The sequence below is a fragment of the Clarias gariepinus genome, chromosome 25 (genome assembly GCF_024256425.1).
Source record: "Clarias gariepinus isolate MV-2021 ecotype Netherlands chromosome 25, CGAR_prim_01v2, whole genome shotgun sequence".
NCBI lineage: Eukaryota > Metazoa > Chordata > Actinopteri > Siluriformes > Clariidae > Clarias > Clarias gariepinus.
The window spans coordinates 18327954-18347631 of record NC_071124.1 but is presented as its reverse complement, the minus strand read 5'-3'; the positions used below and the strand labels follow the sequence as shown (position 1 = coordinate 18347631).

Here is a 19678-nt window from a genome sequence, read left to right as displayed (position 1 = left end):
TTCATCTGTTTGTTTCACTTCCTCTTTCTTTCTTTCTTTTTATCTTTTTAAAACGATTTTCTTCTTCTCCTCTCCCTCTCTTTCGTCTCTCTTCCTATCCTCTCCTTTCATCTCCCCTCCTCTCGTCTCTCCTGCTTTCCCTTTCCCCTACTTTTATCTGTCTTCCTCTCCTCTCCTTCCCTCTCCTTCCCTCTCCACTCCTCCTCTCACAGATGCTTGCATTAATAAGTCACCCGTGTGGTCGACTCCTCGGCTGTTAAACACCAGTAAACAGCAGCTCATTGCAGTCATTAAGTCACGCAGCTCCAGAACGAGCGGCTCTACACCACGCTTCACTCCTTGATTTCTGCCCAAATCCTTCATCGTCTGGAACGTGGGCCGACTGCGGGCCGACAAACCTCCCACTAATGATGATGAATTTGCTCCTGGATGATTCTCGACATTTTTTTGGAGTTTGAAGCCGGGAAAAGGCTGTACTTCTGACACTTAGTGGGCTGCTTCAACACTATCTTTCTCTTAATCAGTCACTCATAATCTACGAGCTGTCGTTTCCGCCATGCCGAGCTTCCTCATGGCGCGCTCAACATCTTGTTTAGGAGATCCAGTTTTTTTTTTTCAGCACTTTTGCGCCCTGAATCTGTTCCAAACCTTGAATTTTAATGCCTGACGCCTTTGCAAGAAATCGAGTAAAGTCTCCAAGCAAATAAACGTCAACATACAAACAGGAGTCTTGGAGATTTCTGCTTTGTTTTCGCCGTCAGGTTTCTCACACCTCTCCAGACTCCGCACTTTCAGCCTGCCTCCGGTTCGATAGCCGTGTCGATACGTCGCATGCCAACTGCAAACTTTTAGCATCTTTATCCCAGGGAAAAAGTAATCTCCAAGCCTCATCTGGTTTAATGAGATTCGCTCCTTAGCTGCTCGATATAAATACGTTTAAGGGAAGTAAATCAGCGGAGCTCCCTGCAGCTCGTAACTCATCAGAGAGAAGTCATGCTTCTTGCTCATCAGATGCTTGACAGAACACCAGCCTCGATCTAATTTGTCAGACTAACATATTACGTTGCTCCAGCAGGTTAAAGTTTGCCAGGGGGGGTCATGCTCGGACGCAAGACGGAGCCGGGAGAGTCTCAGGGGACCCCGTGACCTCAATCACTACAGCGAAAGTGGACTGAGCAATCGATTGCGTCTGTGCTGTGTTACCTGCTCTGACTGAGGCTATTAGAATAGGTGTTTGTCAACAGATGGGTCTATTTTAGTGTGTGTGAGTGTGAGTGTGAAAAAGAGCTTTTGTATCTATCTTGGCTCGTATTGGAAAATAATGACCCTTTTGGATTCGTTGTCTGATACGCAGGCTCACAGAGGGCCACGATTGGCCAGTTTTTTTGTGGTGCTCATTGTTATGTACGTGCTTAACCTATTTACTAGCCTCACCAGCATGTTCCCTAGTGTTCCAGCAGCAATGCTCTTACTTCAACGACCCGAGTCCAAGTACCGCTCAGGCCATCAATTTGGCATTGATGTTGTGTTGAAGTCACTTTTGCAACATTGTGCAACATAAGGAGCATTCGTATAACGTTATCTCATCCTGGACGGGATGCAAATCCATCGCAGAGTGCACACACTCACTTTCTCACATTCTTATTCACACACTATGGGCTATTTGGGAATAATGTCACTTAGCCTAATCTGTATGACTTTGGACTGTGGGAGGGAACCAGTGAACCAAGAGGAAACCCAGCAAGCACAGGGAGAACATGCTTACTCCATGCACTTCATTCATTTAAAAAAAAAAAAAACATTTTTAATTTATATAAGTTTGCATTGCGGTGGTGAAATGTCGCCACTCCTCTATAATCCAACAGTTGGCACTTGACAGGCATCACAGCATCAAAATGATTTGCTAATCTGAAGAAAATATCGAATCAGGGCATCGTAAAATCATGACAAAAAAACTGATCGAATCGGCGACTAGCTTTCGTGATAGTATCGTATCGGGTAATCCCTGGTGATTCCCATCCATAGTAGTCAACGTTGTTCTGACGTTGTTTCATCAAAGTAACTCGAATTTTCAAAAGCTTCCTAAGACCAACATTATTCCAACGTCCATAATGTTGCAGAATAAACATCTCCACAACCTTTTCACAAGGATGGAAAAACCGATCATGGACTCTGGAGACGCCTTCCAAAGGCGCTAAACGGTTAAGGTTCTTAATTAATTTCTCCTCACTGTTTTTCACTTCAAGTGACTTGCGTGGCTGAATCTCTGGTGCGAGTGTCTGACTTGCCTCAATGACTCAATGATTGGGAGACGTTCTGACCAATCAGGATAGACGATCCTGCTCATTCCACGTTGCAGCTTTTTTTTCTTTTTTCTTGACGCAGACACCGTACTCACGCCTGTGATATATTAAGACGTTTCTTTTTTGCAGATCCGTCGAACCTTTGACTGGAGGTCTGTACTGGAGATCATAAGCCGCGACTGATTCGGCCCGAATCGGCTGATGAGCCGTAGCTCGTCGGATCCCTGCGTCACACTCGACAGCGCACAGATCGATACCCGCGCCGCGATGGAAGATTTTATCCGAACCTGCCTGATTAAACAGCAACCTCAGGAGGCAGCAACGAACATGAGAGCTGTCAGTCATTACAGAGCGTTGTGTTGCCTGAATGTCTGTGTGTGTGTGTGTGTGTGTGTGTGTGTGTGTAAGGAGAAAGTGTCACACCTTTGCACAAAGCCTAGACTTTCTGTCCGACTCTGCAGCTCATCAGTTTGCTGTTTTGAGCCGTTAATCATGAATCCTGGCACCTCTGAGATCAACACATTGTGTTTGCTATATGACCTGCCCTCCCGCCACCGCCAGGCGAGAGCTGTTCCATTAATCAGACTGATAGAGAGAGAGAGAGAGAGAGAGAGAGAGAGAGAAGAGGGGGATGAACTGCCTGCACATCAGCTCAAAAAATCGGTCCTATTATCTGCGTCTGGATGCCAAGGGCTCAGTGGATTTGTGTGAGTGTGTGTGTGTGTGTGTGTGTTTGCATGCCTGCGTAATGACTGAGAGCTGTTGTACACGATGCTTGTTGTGTATCTCTCGCCATCTCTCAGGTGATGAGGGTTTTAGTGTTGGCTATCAAAAGCTATTACGAGTCGCAAAAGCAGGCTGATATGAAAACGCTTTTATAAGCGCCGAAAGCCGCGCACTAGAGACTCCTCAGCGACTATATACTACTGCTCTCTCTCTCTCTCACACACACACACACACACACACGTATCCGTGTATATACCCCGCGTTAAAATGACTGCATGAATAATTACCCTGAAATGGAGAGATAAGTGGTGATAATGCTCTTGGAGCTGGCACTTAAAGAACATCTCTGTCTCGCACTCCTCCACTCCCCCTGTACTCCTCCTCCTCCTCCTCCCTCTCTCTCTCTCTCTCTACTCCTTGATTTTGCTTTCTCTCTCTCTCCTTTCCTCTTCCTGTGTGAACATCTCTCCTACTTTTCCTTCTCCAGTTCTTTCCATCTTCTCTCTGTCTTATACGCCTTCTGTCTCTCACTTCCTGTCTGTCTTCCTTAAAACACCTCTTCCTTGCACTCTATTTCTTTCTCTTTCTCTCTCACTCTTTGTTTCTCTTTCACTCTTTGTTTTTTTTTTCCATTTCCTTCTTTCTTCTCTCCCAGTTTTCTCTTTTTTTTAACTCCTTCTGGCCATCCCTTTTTTGCCATCTTTTCTCACTCTCTCACTGTTTTCACTTCACATTTCCTTCACTCTTTCCATTTTTTACCTCCGTTCTGTCTTCATAACCACTCCATGTCTTCATTCCTTCAATCTTGCTTATCCTCTTTCTGCTGTGTCCCCCTCTTTCTGCTCTTTCATTCCTTCACTCATTATTTCTTTCTTTCTTTCTTTCGACCAATCTTTTCCCCTCTTTTTGCAGTTTCCATCACTTTTTCACCTCTTTCTTGCTTTTTGTCTCTCACCCTGTCCCATTCTTACTGTACATTTTTCTTCTTCACTCTTTCTAGCTCTCTTTTTTCTATCTGTCTTCTCCACAACTTCTCTCTGTCTGTCTCTCTTTTCCCTCTCTTCCCTGTTGCACCTTTGCCTTTCTCTCTCTCTCTATCTTTCTCTCTCTCTCTTTCTCTCTCTGATTCTCTCTCTCATTCTGTCTTCCTCGTATTGCCGCACTTCTTTTCTGTCCAATTTTTTAAAAACATTTTCTTCACTCTTTCCATTTCTCACTTCCTTTCTGTCCCCGTAACCACACTGTTTGTCCATTTCCTTCCTCCTGGTCTTTCTCTATTCTCAATGTGTCCAATTGTTTAAATGTCTTTCCTTTTCCCCTCTTTCCTTTGTCTCTTTGAACTTTCCCCTCTTTTACCACACGTCTCCTCCCTCTTCCATCTCTTTTCGCTGCCACTCCGTCCCACTCTATCCATCTCTCTCTGTCTTTTACTCCTTGCATCTCATACGTCGTGTCCACCTTCCTCACAACCTTCTGTCACTTTCTTTGCCTCTCTCCATCTCACTCTTTCTCTCATTCCTCCATTCCTTTTTCCCTGTCTCTCTCCTCCCACTCATTCCATCCATTTTATCCACTATTGTCCCTATAACCACTCTGTCTGTTTGTATCTTCACTTCTTTTCTCTCTTCCATTAAAGTCTCACTTTTCCCCTTTCTTTCCTTCACCCCTTCTTTCCATTTTCAATCTCTCATGTCCTAAATCTTTTTCCTTCGTTATTACTCTCTCGCTCTCTTTCTTTCCTTCTGCCCCACTCCCTCCCTTCTCTGCCTTCCCTACAACCTCTCTCTTTCTGTCTTTTCTTCAAGCACACACACTTCAATCTTAACACCTGATGAAAGACAGATCAGTGCTCCTTCTTTTCTCCTGGACAGAGGAAACACTTCAGCCACTACAGTGAACGTGTGCTGCCTAATTCCCACATTAGCATAAAGCCGGGCATTCAGGATGAAACGGAGCTGCAGCAGATCACAAATTCTGCAATTGATTAAACTATTGCTTTTAACGGCGAGGCTGTTGAACTGTGCACTCAGCAGCGCGCAGCCTAGCATCGCGCCTGCTGTAAACACATCTCACTGAGCTCATTAGCTAATTGCTAAGCCGTTTACAAGTGCAATCAGAGAAGCCAGATAAAGCAGCACTATTTACAACTAGTCTAGAAAATCTGTGTGTGTGTGTGTGTGTGTGTGTGTGTGTGTGTGTGTGTGTGTGTTTGCAATTTCTCTTTAAACTCATCAAATAGAAAGTACTGTAAGTGTGCATTTGTAAGTAATGTTTTTTTCCTCTTTTCACAATCCCAGTTGGGAGTCGTCTGTAAAGTCTCTGCACCGTGTACTACAGTATATTGAAAACACATTATTTGATGGTTTACATTTAATTTAATTGTTCGCTGAAAAAATGCACTCATTTCAAATCTGGTTGTGGCAACATCCTCCAAAAAAGTTGAGACAAGGCTAATAACAAGTTAAATTATGTTCTATAATACAAAGGGTTTCAAAGACGCGTCTACTCCAGTGGTCTCCAACCTTTTCTGCACCACCGATCAGTTTTATGTAAGACAGTTTTCACTACGGAATCAATGTCAGCCCTGAACTTGTTTCCCTGTGGCGAGACGTTTCCATCTAGGAGTGATGCGAGACACTAAAAAATCTTTAATTTATTTATTTTCATTGCTCTCACTGCAGACGACCTCGCTTCACAAAGATAGGTTGTTGGAAATGGAAGCAGGGTTTTTAGGGCTTTTGTGGCGATCTCAGGATATTCCGCCTTGATTTTAATCCGGAACATTCTGGCAGAGTTGACGTCTCAAACATATTTTTAAGGCCACAGTATTATACAGAGTCACCTGTTGTGATAAACGTATAATTTAGGTAGGACTTGTGGCTTTTTCTTTTAAAATTTAAAAGTTTTCCTTTAAAATTCTTTTATTGTCTTTTTATCTCAGGGTCTCACCTGCTGTTTCATCTTTTTTCAAAGAAATAGACGTTTGTTTTTTTACTCGCTTTTTCCTAAAGTGAGCTTGTAACATTAACTTAATTTTATTAGGCATCCAAATGTTTAACAAACACTTTGTCGATTAACACCATGCACACGGCAACTTGAGGCTTAAGGAAACAGTGCATTAATATCGTACTTTGAGGCGTCAAAGACTGGGCTTTGTCATGTTTAAATAGTTTTTAATATCAAAACCCATGAACTTTACTCCATCAAAGAAGAAAAGGACCATCCAAGCTGTCATCAGTGTCAGGTCCAAAAGCCAGAATCAGCCATGTGTTTTTTTTTTGTTTTTTTTTTTACATTTGGCAGACACCCTTATCCAGAGCAACTTACTTTTTTTTTTTTTTTATCTCATTACAGTATATATCTGAGCAGTTAAGGGTGAAGGCCCTTGTTTAAGGGCCCAACAGTGGCAAATTGGTGGTCGTGGGATTCGAACCTGGGCCCTGCCAAACGGTAGTCCAATGCCTTAACCACTGACCCTGGGGTGTGTCCGTTCACATGGCATGTGTGAACTGTATACCTGTGAGGCGCGCAATTAATGCAGAAAATGTGTTCTTTTTGGAGCAACATATGCTGCCATCCAAAGAAACATCCCTGTACTGTATATTCCAGCAGGACAAGGACAAGAAAAAATCTCGCTAGCTTAACTTGACCAACTGGTGTCTTCAATGTCCCAATACTTAATAAAAGCATTATTAACAGAAACGGTAGTGTTTCACACTGGTAAACTGTCCTTACTGTCTTGTCCTGTAGGATGTTGCATTCAGCAGATTTTAAATGAGTACATGTTTTCAACAAATAGTTTAAATTCACAGGGTAAATCATCAAATAATAAGTTGTTGAAGAGTTTTCAATAAAGTACAATCTGAGGAGACGTAACAGGTGACCCGTTTTTGGTTTATCGACAGCCTCCATTCTGTCCCAACTTTTTTTGCCAATGTGGATGCTAAAGACATTGTCTTCACATCTTTTCTGATTCTTACTTTCATTTTATTTAACATATGCCGCTTGGTAAGGGGTGCCTAAACTTTCGCAAATTAGCGTATCGAACGGTTTGTCCGAAAGGTACTAAAAAAGAAAGTGATTCCTGTGTCAAGATGACACCCACTACTGTGTGTTTTTTAAACTGTTTTCTATTTTTATAAGATAACAATGTGTCACTGTCAGACAAAGCATGTCTAGTGCGTGTGTGTGTGTGAGAGAGAGAGAGAGAGAGAGAAAGAGAGAGAGAGGGAATCATGGCTATAATGCTCACTTAGTGTTAGCTACATCACTTTTGTATCTCTGGGGAAAGTGTGTAGCAACCAGAAGCAGGTGTGTAGCTACAAATTAGCATTTTTTTTAGCATGTTTTTTTTTTCTAAAAGAAGCACCGAAACAATTCAGCTGGGCGAACAGAGATTTTGTGGAAACAATAATAATGATAATACAGTCGCTTGGCATTTATTTGCAATAAACAATGTACTTAATAAAAAAAAAATGTAAAAAAGCTTTTTTGCCAGCTTGCAGGTTTGGTTCAGATCGCATCCTAAAAGTATATCCAAGCCGCCGTTGAGCCACTTTGTATACGGGCCATATGCCGCAGCCCGGTTCTGTGGAAACCACGTGTCAAAACCCCTCCATAGTGTGTGTGTGTGTGTGTGTGCGCTTGAGTGGGCTTGTAACGCTGCAGCGGGTCCACCTCCTCGGGACCGCTCTGAGATCGCCACGTACAGCTAGGTCAGCGCCCACACGCGCGAGAAGCCGCCTGCCGCCTGACACCAGATCATCTATTATAGCTCTGTATCAGTGACAAGATCGGTCTCTCCGTGGGAAAGAGCTGTAGGAGAAGGCGAGACAGAGAGAGAGAAAGAAAGAGACAGACAGAGAGAGACGGAGCTAACAGATGGCTGCGGAGCGAACAGATCCATTACGCCGAAGCAGGCATTGATTGTGTCGAGGGCCGTAATTGAACAGGGCAGCGAAACAGACTGAGGGATGAAGGCAGTGTCATGTCAGAACGAGAGAGCTGGGGATTTCTGCAGAACGCCGTGATGGAGAGAGAGATAGAGCGCGAGAGTCTGAGGCAGACCTGATGCGGAAATCACTCACAGCAATCAGGGAGAGAGAGAGAGAGAGAGAGAGAGAGAGCTTCTATACCTGTCTCTCTCTCTCTCTCACACACACACACACACACACACACTAACATAAAATATTGTCATCATCATCCACTCAAGTGTATCTGCTGTAGACATGCCCAATTTGTTCCCCTTCATCCAGGACTAATGTCTCTGTGCTCTCGCTTCTGGTGCCGAGCACTAACACCCTCACCCCCACCCCTACCCACACACACACACACACACACACACACTCTCTCTCTTTAACATATTGTCTCACTTTCCAGTCATTCTTCTCATTCCTTCCTCGCTCTTCACTCCTAAGTGAACACACAGTCTCATCAGTCTGACCTGTAGCTGGTGTGTATCCCTGTACACCGATGTAGAGATATTCTGACTCTTTGTGCTTTGTCTCTTTCCCCCTCTTTCTTCACTGTCGTTCACACGGCATCGTGCTAATCTTATCGCCAGCTGGGATTATTGTTTTGTTGGATAATTTTGCGATCATAGCCAAATCTTGGAAGAGAAGAAAAGAAAAGGAGGAGAAGGTCTTTCCTCTGGGTCATGTGCCCTCGTGTGTGTGTGTGTGTGTGTGTATGCATGTGTGTGTAATCCCCTATGTTAGACCATGCATACTCACTCTCCTCGTGCCTCTCTTAATCACCTGTTGTGTTTCAGTCATGCTATTTTGCTTTTTTTTGCTCAAATTCATTTTCTCAACTTTGCTTTTTCGTCTCTTTTTTTACATTTTCTCTTCTTTTCAATGTAATGTTGCTTTCCCATATGTGCATTTTTTTTCTTTCTTTCCTTCTTTCTTTTCTTTGTGTATTTTCTTTTCTTTTCTCTTTTCCTACCTTCCATGTTTTGTTGTTTTTTCTATGCTTTATTATATCCCTACCCCTTTCTACTTATTTAGGGCGCCCCAGCTATTGTTATCGTTATTTCCAAGTGCAAAAAACTTTTAATTAATGCGGGTCATACCAGTGGAGGGGTCCCTCCTCCCCACTGGGAATTGTCTTTTCTGAGGAATCTGATGCCAAGAAACAACTTGAATTTTTTCATTGTTCGCATCTCCACGAAACTTATATTAAAATGTTCGGCATAATGGAATAAAAATCCCCCGAAACCCCAACACTATGCATAATGAAAGCATAATGAAATAAAAATCTCCCCAACACCAGTAATATACACCATTTTCGAGTTATGAGGATCCAGTTGGTACTCGTGCTGAAACACTTTGTTCCCTGACTCCTAGCCTGCTCGTATTTGGTTTAAAGGGTTTAAAAAACGGCTTCAGTAAAAATCATGTCCATCAAAAATAATTCACCGTTTCAAAAAGTGCTCCTGAAATCAGTACTGAAATCACTCCTTAGACTATGGTGGGGTTTGTAGAGTGGATAAACACTACCAAGACACTTTTGGACCACTTTAAAAAAACTGTCATCCTGCACTTACTTTTTGAAATACACACATTAACTTTGATATCCCACAACTGTAAAGCTTCTTTTCTCAAACAATCTCGGAACCAAAGTTCAGACCCAAGTTGTGCAGTGGTAACAAGCTCCACTCTATCATCTGGAGATCGCAAGCATCCCCGATGAAGTCTCTCGCAGCCTAGACAGCTGATTGGTCGAGGGAGTTAAGGCACTGTAGTCCTTTCACAGCAATCACGGCTCTTTAGCCAATCATGGGGGTCTATGAGCACTCGCAAGCTAAAGAAGCGGATAGCGCTATACTCTGATCGTGGTATGCTTCTTCCAAACATGTGTGAGCTAGCAGTTTAAAAATATCAGGTTGGCTGGCATCACATAGTTCAAAGTCAACCTACTTTATAAGTGAAAGTGCCATTGGCTGCTTGAATATTGTACATTCGCAGTGCCTGTGAGATTCGCAGGTGGGGTGGGGGGTGGTGTACAGTATACAGGAAGGTACAGTAGTCCCCAACTGTTGAACGTTTCTTTTCCAGGAGCATGTTCGTAAGTCAGATTTGTTCCTTATACGCCTTCGACAATAATATACAATGTAAAGCAGACCAATTCCGAATTCCGAACTAATGTTCGGATTGTGTAAAGCTGCTTTGCAACAATGACAATTGTTAAATGCTCTATACGAATAAAATTGAATTGAATTCAACTAAATCGCTGTCCCTTTCCCAACACTGCCATCATGTGGCCAAAAAGAGTAACCTTGTTCAAGAAATGGCTCCCGCACAGTAACAGTGTAACAGTGTTGTCTCTGTGCCTTTAAATCACGAAGGGAATCCCAGGTGCTTTTTTCATCTCAGAGCTGTTTTCTGTTGTATTGACTGTGAATTGTGTTTTGTGGGATTTCCCTAAATTAGGATTATTCACCATCTGGACAGCTTTATAGGACAGCCATTTCCTATCATCCTGTTTTCGGACTGTTGGAGCCTGTGAGGCCGACTAATTTCTCTCACACATCTCCCCCACGCACACACATACAATATACCAGACTTTAGACAATTTTGTACATTCACTTACACACTGAAGATATTGTGTAAAATTGTAAATATTGGTATCTGGTGCACTGCAGTGTCTATTGTTTGTACAATACACATGTGCTTTTTCTATGATTTGTTTGCATCCACGAATGTTTGTAGAACTGTAGTCCGTTCGTATCTTCAGGAAATTTGTAACTTAAGTGTTCGTAAGTTGGGGACTACCTGTACGGACTTACGGACTCTTTATAAACGGTACGGTCAGAAAAGATCCATGACTATCAGTGTTTTGCCTGCTTCTCAATTTCTTCAGGAATTGTACTAATCTTTCTTTCTTTCTTTCTTTCTTTCTTTTTTTCTCATCATGTTTTTGCTTTGCTTTTTGCCAGTTTGTTCTCAAATTTCCCTTTAACGTTCTCTTCTCTCCTGTTCACTTATTGTTTCGGCTTTATCTCCTCAATGTTTGCGTAACTTAGTTTATTTTATTCTCTCTCTCTCTCTCTCTCTCTCTCTCTCTCTCTCTCTCTCTCCCTCTCTCTTTGTTTGGCCTGTGTATAATCATGTTATCTATTTGCATGATAAAGATAAGATGCGGAGGCCATTAAAATGAACAGGAGCTGATAATGTGGAGATAATTTAGAAATCATTATTTAAATGTCACGCCGTAATGATAAAACCTCACTAATAGTTCTGTCCAAATGTCAAATTGGAATTATTCAATTACATCTTCAGACCAGGGGCAGTGCCGGGAATACCAATCTAGACCTTGTGTGTGTGTGTGCGTGTGTACACGTGTGTGTTAAGCACGCTCTTGTTAACTTCAATTACTTTACTCTCCAAATATCCAGTTTATTCTAATCTCTGCTTTGCAAATAATCGGATATCTGCGAGCTGTTTTCCATCTCTAAATTATTTGTACATAATTTTGTTACTGTATTCAAAGACAAATGTTTTCCAATTATTCCTATTTGTGCCGTCTCCACAGCGACAGATTTACCATCTTTTATTTTCAATTATGTGTTTTCCGTAAAGAGAGAAGACGCGAGACCGACGCAGGGTCGTCAGACAGGCTCGTGCGTTATCAGTCACTGCAGCATGATCTAAAACAGAATATCTCAGCATCTCAGCCTTTCTGTCTTTTCCTGTATCTCTGTATCGACAGCAGAAAGGGAGTAGACGAGCTCGGGTCAGAGCGACTCTCGTCTTCAAAACCGACCTTGACCCGCTTTGAAGAGGAGGAGTAGAGGAGCTTCCACACAATTGCAAAGAGGAAGTGTCACACCAAGTCTCTTTCCTTCTGTAGATCACACAGTGTGTGTGTGTGTGTGTGTGTGTGTGTGTGTGTCAAAGTTGTGTGAGTGGTATGAGAGTTCATACAAAGTGTGTAAGAAAACACCCGTGTGTTTTAGGGATGTCGTGCAATAAAATGGCAGGAAAAAAGGAAAAATTAGCAATAAGATGATATTATTTATTAAAAAAAAAAACCTACCTGCCTATGTGAAAAAGTAATTGCCCCCTAAGCCTAATAACTGGTTGTGCCATGCGTGGTAGCAACAACTGCAATCAGGCGTGTATGCCATAACAGACAATGAGTCTTTTACATCGCTGTGGAGGAATTTTGGCCCGCTCTACTTGCAGAAGTAATCACATTCGGCCACAATGGAGGGTTTAACCTGTTTAAGCTTATATCATGGCACAGAATCTTAATCAGATTTATGTCCGGACTTTGACTAGGCCATTCCAAAACCCTAATTTGATGTATATATATTTTTTGTTTGTTTTTTGAGTGATTCATGCAGAGGTGACCTTGCTGGTGTGTTTCGGATTGTTGTCCTGCTGCATGAACCAAGTGCGCTTGAACTTGAGGAATCAAACTGATGGCCAGATATTCTAACATCAGTATTTTCTGGTAGCCAGCAAAAGTCATGGTTCCATCGATTATCGTTAAGCCCCTGAAGCTGCTCAGCAGCCTCAGACCATCGTGCTACCACCACCATGCCTGACTGTTGGCATGACGTTCTTTTTATGAAACACTCTTTCAGTTTTACACCACATGTAACAGGACACACACTTTCTAAAATGTTTAACTTTTGTATCATTAGTTTTTAGAATATTTACTCAAAAGTCTCGTAGTTGTAGTTTGTCTTTAAAAATTGTAAAAAAGTTTTAAATGTCAAAGCTCATCTGTAGACCATTTGAAAAAAAAAAAAACTATAACATAAGATTTCCCGTATGTGTATTGCTTTTTGCATTTTCTTATCCAATCAGATTACAGAGCCTGGAAACAGCTGTGAAAAAATACCTTCCTTAAACCTACTAATGTTCATGAATGTTCAGGTATTTCCCACCCACTCTTTAGTATTCACCTTTAAGTTACATTCCGGAATAACTTATATAAGGGATTTTTTTTTTATTTGTAATGCCATCCTGAATGTTTACTAAAATATAAGCTAAAACACAACTAAAAGCTAAAGAAAACTGGGTGGTTAAGCGTTAGCATTTAGCCACTAACAGAAGCAAAGGGACTGGAGATCAGTCATGTTTTTAATGTGATTTCTTTAAGGCTGAAATTTAGAATTTTATCACAAACTAGCAATCTTACTGTATATCGACACAATGTGGATCTGTTGCTATTAAAAGCAGATGAAACTAGCTTTAAATTGTTCACACCAGTGCTAGCTTAAATACTTATCCTCTTACTGTATCAAAGTTTGCATTTGAGGTGGTACTATTGTATGTCAAAGTTCATCGTGGCGCAAATGTTTAAGGCTCTGAGTTACTAATTGGAGGGTCAGTGGTTTAGCTTCAACACCGCCAAGTTGCACTGTTAAGCTCTGTATATATATAATTTAAAAACAACTTCACTGTGCTGTAAGTTGCATATGACAAATAATTGTCTTATGTACTTACTGTGCACATTTAATATACTGAACTGGTTGCCAAGTAAAAGAGCAAAAAGCAAGTTACTGAGGATCTAAACAACCAGATAACCATTTTTTGGTTTTGTAGAAAACCTGTACTCTTGTAAATGCTATATTTTTTTCAGGATGTAAATTCTATTAAATATATTTTATTAATGTTATACATTTTAAATATTTGTTTGTTTTTAGCTAAAGATATTACATTAAACGGTATACAAATGAATTGACTGAGATTACTAAGTTTGCCTTCATGCTCATACGTAATGTTCAGGTGTGAATTTCAGATTTCTAAAAATTATAGGTGCAATTTATATAAAATCTTTTGTATCTTATAAGAAACGTAGCATATATCAGTGACCAAAATAATACCATGGGTAAATAAAGAAAAGAAAAGAATGAATCAGAAACATTAAAGGTTAATGCGAGAGCATTGCGCAGTGCCAGGTGTTCGTCGAGGGGAAGAAAACGAAGCGTATATTGTTGTTCACCTCAATGCAGCTGCAAAAAACGCATCCACAAGGCTTCTGACATTAACGTCGAGTTTACCAAGGCTGCAGCTCATCACACTGCACCTGGGGCGCCCGCTAGATTCACTCTGCGTGAGGCACTCGGTTTAAAAGTCGCCGTGAAATGGTGGAAATGGTCAAATGTAGAGAGCCATAAAAGAAATAATAATAATATAAACACAAACATAGACAAAAGAGAAGGCACATTTATGAACAGGTAGAGAAAGTGTGATTAATGAAGTGCTTTTTTAATGAAAGCACTCGAGTTAGAACAAGTAAACAGTGTAGCAGGAATGAATTCGGCGGATGCACCATTGCATTTTCACCTGGTTTCCTTTAATAAAAAGGCCGTTGTGCGAATAATGTGTCACATCTAAAGTGCATAATTTAATTTATTTCACTTTCTTCATAGCCATAGCAGCAACTATACAATTTAGTGAAATGTCCTGGGTTGCCATATCTTTATGATATACTGTAAGTGTCTAACTGAACATGTAGTAGGTTTGTTTTTTACCAAATAATTTTTTTTTTTTTACACATAAATGTAAACAATAATTGTAAATGCATTATTTACTGCTTATGCAGTATGTGCCTGATTACAATGTTCCCAAATTCTCTATTCCTATTGGTTTATATTAAAAAGCTTGTTCAAGTTCGTTATCATCTCTGTAGCAACAGCTTAGACAGATGAAGAAAATATGTTATTGTTAATATTTAAATATATGTATATATAGACCTTCCTGTTGGATCTTGGAATGAGATGCTGACACTGTGGCGTAAAAAGAAAAAAAAAAGATAAAAAAAAAAGTGTAAGTGTGTCTGCTGGATGGGTTTACACTTCAGTCAGGGTGAACCCTACATTGTGCCCTGAGTTCTGGGGCACCAACTTTATATATACAGCATATAATGGCGTTACACCACTTTTCCTATGTTTTTTCTTCAGTGAAAATATAAATACTAAATACTTAAACTCAGGGTTTTATACTTATCTATTTGGGCAAAGAAGCTTGCCATTTTTTGAATTAAAAGGAATTTCATAGCCTTTTCGTACATTAATGTGATCATAGAGATATTCAGCACGGGTGTGTTTTAATTGAAGCCCATTTCACTTGAGCTTGAAATGACAGATTGACCACAGCAGTAAAACACAGCAAAAGCCCATAAATCTTAGCACTGTGTTAATTAAAGAAAGTTTCTTTTGCCCTGTAAAGCTAAGTGTTAATATTCTAGAAAATGTCCCCATTCACAGATCGTTGTAACTTCATATGTTGGTTTAATGATGCAGAACTCATTGCTGCTGCGGTCACCCAGGAGCGGAGAGCTGGCTGTGCGCGGGACGGTGATTTCACCAAGGAAAGAGCTTTCACGCCTCTGTTCAGACAGCGTATAAAGAGACTCTCTGCTCCACCAACTTTACAGTGTAGCACTCTTCATGAACTCTCTCTCTCTCTCTCTCTCTCTCTCTCTCTCTCTCTCTTCTCCTTCCTCACTTTAAATGAGCATTTCTCCACTGCATATTCAAAGACCATACCTGAACGAAACAGAACTTGAGGCTGTGGCTTGAGGTTTTTTACACTAACTGGATAGTAAAATCAGCAACTTTCCATGACAGCACATTTACGTTCCTCATAGAACCAGTAACTGTTACTTACTGGTACTGAGAAACCATTCCATTTAGTCAAACTTGGAAATTTGACTGCAGACTACCAAGGGTAAAGACCTTGTACTTGGTACAGCGCTCCAGCTCAACTAACTTGAATCACCATCAGTATGTAATGTGTTGCGTTTGTGACTTTTTACTGATTTAACAACCAACACTGATCACAGTTATTTCTAATATTTATTCCCAATGATCAATCCCTAATGTCCATCATTCCCAATGATTAATCATTAAATTTTATTATTTCTAAAGAACAGTCACTAATCGCCACTATTCACAATAATTAATCAATAATCACTATTATCCCCCAAGACCAATCATTGATTTCCATTATCCCCAATAATCAACCATTAATCTCCACTATTCCCAATAATCAACCATTAATTTCCATTATTCCCAATAAACAGACATTAATCTGTTATTCCTAATAATCAATCTCTTATCTCCATTATCCCCAATAATCAATCACTAATCACCATTATTCCCAATAATTAATTACTAATCACTATTATTTCCCAATAATCAATTATTAATCTCCATTGTTCCCAATAATCAGTCACTGATATTTACCCTGGCGGTGCAAATAATGCTAACCACTATTCTCTAATCCATCTCTGTTGGGAGATGTTTTTAAAACTATGACCAAATGAAACAGACTAAATATTGGCTCTCAGTGTATAGTCTGTGCATGACGACATTTTTCCCCTTTCCTGCCCCCACTCCCTCTTGCTCTATCCATCTTGCTCATTAAATGACTGCTAAAAGTGCACATATTGCCGGAAAAATCTTGGTGTTTGATACAGTCAGGAACTATAATGTAGCACTTTTTACTCTTCGTAATGGGGAAATAATCTTTGCAAATGGCATAAAATAAGCATGAAAGAAGTGTTCCTAATCCATTAAGTGCATTTGACTACATAAACAGACAGTGGAGTAAGAGACATTAGAATAAGAGAATGTTAAAACTCTCTCTGTCACTCTGCCTGTCTTGCTGGCCCGTGGCTCAGATACACACTTTAGTGCATTAGAGAGTGTGTGGAGCTGGTGTAATGTGATTTGTGTGCCTGGCCGGCGGTGCGCTCCCCTCAGCACCACCTCTGGTCTACTCAGTGTGGTCAGCTGATAGTTCTGCAAATGGACACGCTGAAAACTTCTATTTTCTGGATGACTTTCCTGAAACGCTATCATTCCTCACACACAGCTTTCTGTTTTCATCTCTCTCTCTCTCTCTCTCTCTCTCTCTGCCTTTATCCAGTCTCGTACACTCCGTCCTTTTTTCTCAGGTGTCTCAATTGAAAATGTTCAAGGAAAATTTGTTTCCGCGAATCCCGGAGCCTCTCGCTAACAGCGCAGCATTAAATTACTGCTCGCCTCTAGTTGCCTAGAAGAGAGACCATATGAAATCTACTTCACTGTCATTTTAGCTTGTATTGTGTTGAATTACTGTTTTCTTTCTTTCGTTCTGTCTAAAAATAATGGACGTCGATACGGGCAGAACGTCAGGAAATAAGAAAGCAAGAACGATTTCGCAAACGGTTCGACACAAACGCGCGCACAGGTCATTTTCTTGAGCCACGTGTGAAATCAGACCGCGCGCACTCAGGAGATTGTTCCAAAAATCAATAGCTTTTAAAGTCGCACTTGATTCAGAGGCAAAAAAGGAAAAATATTTCAAAGGCGCAGCAGCAGCGCTTGTTTTTTTATCCCATGTTTTTTTTTTTAAAAAAGCATTTAAAAAAATAATAAAATCAATGCTGTTATTTTAAATAGCAGCTACAATTTTTTTATCATGATTATTATTTTTTTAAATCTCCATCACATACACACACACACACACACACACACACACACAGGCCGTCTATAAGAAACAGCAGGAACATCTCAAACATTTTGGCATTGCACTGCATTAATCTATCACAGCCACTATTATTTATTGATAGCGCCACCTTGAGAGCTGCGGGATTTGAAATGCGAGGGCTCGTGTCAGCAAGCACGCCCGTTCTCTGAGATCAGCTCCTCAGGGCCGCGCTGCCGACGAGCGCGAGATGCGGGCAGGGGTCTGAATCTGCCTGCTCAGCTCTTTCCCCTGTACCCATGACCTTTCTAAATGTCATTTTTTTCACGCAAGCTTATTGGCACCGTGAATAAATGATGAAATGCCGCTCGGCTCGGCGCTGATAAACTCTGCCGTGAATGTTTATTTTTTCCTCTCTCTCCCCTTTCGCAAAGTTTCTCAGTTGACCCTGCGTGTCTTGGTGCGCTCTGTGTTTGCTCCTCGACACTGACACATCATCGCAGGGCACACACACACATTTGCATGCTACGGGCAATTTGGGAACGCCAATTAGTCTAATCTGCATGTCTTTGGACTGTGGGAGGAAACCAGAGAACCCGGAGGAAACCCACCTAGCACGGGGAAAACATGCGAATTTCATTCTCACTGAGGCTGGAAATCAAAACAAGACATGCTAAAGACAAAAAAAAAATGAAATAAATAGGCGTTAAACCTCACTTAACCTGGTAAACTCGCTTTGCTTGGTGCGAATAAGTTTTGAACATCTCTCATACGTGTGTGCAAGTTACTGTGTGCGCGAAGGCAACCAGCCGGCATGCGGTTCAGCTCGGTTTGTTTTCCCGTATTATATAAATAAATTTTTGTCCTTAAAGTAAAAATTCTTAAGGCGGTATGTCCTTATGCCAAGGTCCCACTGGTGCACTATTCAGAAACCACTCATCTGTAGGTACAGTTGGTGAGAAAGTGAAGTCAAGCATATACAGTAGGGACATTGTATACTACATGCTTTATAATTTCATATATTATGATACGTTTTTTCTTTTTCTCATAGAAGGGATGATTATGATTTACAGTTCATTAACGGCAACTGCTGCATACTGTAAAACAATAAGACCTGTCAGTCATCTATAAACAGAAATATTCAACCACTCGCTTCCCCCGAAGTGTTTCTCATTTCAGAATAAAAAATAAAAAAAAACGTATAAAGAATAACAAGCATCAATTATCTCATCTATAAATATTCAGGTCAGTCACTTTAGTCTTAAAAAGTGTGCTAAAGAGTTAGCGCGGCTTCATGTCTTCACACTGTGTGCCCTCGTGATTAGTTAAATATCAAGTAGTAGGTTACAGAGACTAATGAAATTGACAGCGTTATAAAAATGTCTTTGTGTACATGTGTGTGTGTGTGTGTGTGTGTGTGTGTGAGTGCCTTTAGCAGCTGGTTGATTTTCTCATGATCCCATGCTCACCCCTGTCTCTACTTGGTTACATTCTGATTAACAATATTACAGTCGTCCCACTGACTCAGTCAGTTTTCATTTGTGTCAATTTGTGCTCTGAGCTTATTTTAAATTTTCTTTAAAAAAAAAAAAAAAATTAAGTAGAATAAAAATGCTGTGTTTGGCTTTGAAAGCACACAAGTGTTCCTCTGCATTACCAGAATGCTAAGTATGCCGACTAAAGCCTCAGAACAGCAGCCTTGTGTTTATGTGTGTGTGTGTGTGTGGGTCTTCAGAATGGGGCAGGAGGAAATTGAGCACCGGCCCGGTCTAATAGGAGGGAAAGTTCCAGAAAAAATGAATGGAGTTCAAATTTAACCAGAATGGGAAATTGATCTTATTACCGTGCGCTCCAACTGCTCCTCTCTCAACAGAGACGCAGAGAGAGAGAGAGAGAGAGAGGAAAGTCGAAAGGTCTACAAGGCAGACACACGAGTTAGTGTGAGTGTGAGTGTTTGTGCTCAGAGAGAGGAGAATATAAATGGAAATAGGAGAAAGGCAAAGACTAAACACAAGCAAGAAGAAGAAGGAAATGGAAGTAAGAGAAGGAGGAAGAATGTGAAAGTGAGCTAGAGAGAAATGGCTTTGATTAGAGATTATGGGATGTCACTGGGCTTTTTGGCCTTTCCACAAAGACAGTCCTGTTCTATCAGAGTCTGTACAGAGAGAGAGTCTATGTACCTTAGAACGATGTGGAGTTAAACGTGTTGCTGTGGTA

The 19678-nt window shown here is 40.9% G+C and overlaps 1 protein-coding gene across 8 annotated transcripts in view; it reads left to right on the top strand.

Moving 5' to 3' along the window:
- Positions 1 to 19678, top strand: part of LOC128512870 (receptor-type tyrosine-protein phosphatase mu-like) — a 250241-nt gene that overhangs the window by 136320 nt on the left and 94243 nt on the right. The gene's annotated exons all lie outside the window — the stretch shown is intronic.